Raw genomic sequence first — 2,047 nt, forward strand, 5'->3', positions numbered from 1 at the left:
GTGACTGACGTCTGTCTTAACTCTGCATAGCATGAAACGCGCTGATGACGTATTATGACGGTATGAAAAAACATACGTTGACAGGCAGGTAGAACATCCTATTGGACCGAGGGATATGATTGGATGATCATTTTATGGTCCTACGCCTTCCACAGATGATATAAATGCATTTAGAACACTTAATTTAATGATTACCATCGGGATGTAAAGAGACTTTCAACCAGCATAACAAATGCAAATCACCTATCCTGTCTTTAATGTCTCATAAGCTAATTTTAGTGGTTATATATATATATATATATATATATATATATATATATATATATATATATATATATATATATATATATATTTATATGTTGGATCCAGATCAGAAGTTGCTTTGATGGCATTCTCAGATTTCGAATACATTACAGTACATAATTTTCGTAATTTTCACTCTTTTCACAAGTATGCTAAAGTGTACTTCTACTTTTTCATAAGGGTGGTCAAACTTAGACACCTTAACGTTATTAATTATAACTTCAGAAAATCTACAGAAAATAAAGATTAACAATTACTCAGTGAAGGACTGAGAGTTTAGTTAATTAGTTAATCTGAATTTTAAATAAAGTTAAATAAAGATTTGTGTAATTATATGAAATAGGATGCTGTTTTTGTAAATAAGCTTAATTAAACCAATTTTTTATCACAAAACATCTCAGAATTCCTCAAGCTAATACTTAGGCTACTGACGTGTTATTTACCTGCTGAAAATGATGTCACTTCCTGTTGGATGATGTCATTAAGGAATGTTTTTTTTTTTTTTAGTTAAAGGAGTATTAAAAATGACTAACATGATGATAAATGAAACTGAGGACACAGGAAAACCATAATGACAATTATTATTTATTAATTGCCAGTTTTTCATGTCAGTTGAGCACAATGGCAACATCTGCACAAAGTTTTGAAATTATTGTTGTTTCAGTTATTTAATATTCACTTCTATTTTCACTTAATTGTGATACAAGAACTAACTAATAATATTTTTTTAAAATCAGTCTGCTCTTCAGTTCGTCAGCTTTAAATTATTTTAAAAAAAGGAGGTGAAGTTCAAGAAGGAAGTGGTTGACATGGCAAAGTTTTCCTTAAAATATCTCAGGGAAGGAAGTATCTGAGATCTATATTTGCTTATCATGAAGAGGATTTCAGCGATGAATCAATGTCGAAGAATTACGATATGAAATCGTGTGACAATATACACAAACACATTTTTCTTTACTCTGGCTTGCTTTGTCATGTGATCCGTTAGTCCATCGGTGTCACATGACATCCACAGCCAGCTGTCTGCAGATTCTTGGCTGCTATATTCTGCTGATAGGTGCATTCGCTAATAAACTGGACACCTCACCTTGTGCCAGAGAAGCCTCCCCGCCTCATTCAAATGCCTATCTGACCCATTATACTGCTTATCCTACAGTACTAAACAATAACAGTATTATGTGAACACCCAACTGGTGGGTGCCCAGCTTGAGGCTTTAAGTGCTATTTTGACCCCGTCGATCCACCTGCATGTCACGCTGAGGGACTAATGAATTTTGGCAGCATCTTGTGACCTGTTAGAGTTGTTTAGGCATCACCCGGCTCGGTTTCCACACAGGCAGATTGCCTAAAAAACAAGCAGACACACCTCACTGTTGGACAGAAAGCTACTTGTGCAATCGGGTGTTAAGCCCGAGACAACAGCTACCAGACAAAAAAAGTGAAACTAATTTTCTGTAAAATTAAAAACAAGTCATTCCATCTCATTTTTTGGCTTTAGAGGTCCAAAAAATTTTGCTTCACATGTTCAGATATTGTTTGCGTAGAGTTTTGCTGGTTTCACATGCAGTAAATCTCAGGCTATATTCTTTTGCGTTATGAACTGTTTGTGTCCGTATAATTGAGACGTTACTCGCACACCCTCTGTATATGGGGCATCCCACTGGCTTTGTCCAATTGGCTTGCTGACCGCCTCCCCTATCAGAGTCCATAATAATACTGCAAATGTCCCGGTCAGTGCGCGTCA

This window comes from Chanodichthys erythropterus, chromosome 7, assembly GCF_024489055.1.
Source record: "Chanodichthys erythropterus isolate Z2021 chromosome 7, ASM2448905v1, whole genome shotgun sequence".
NCBI lineage: Eukaryota > Metazoa > Chordata > Actinopteri > Cypriniformes > Xenocyprididae > Chanodichthys > Chanodichthys erythropterus.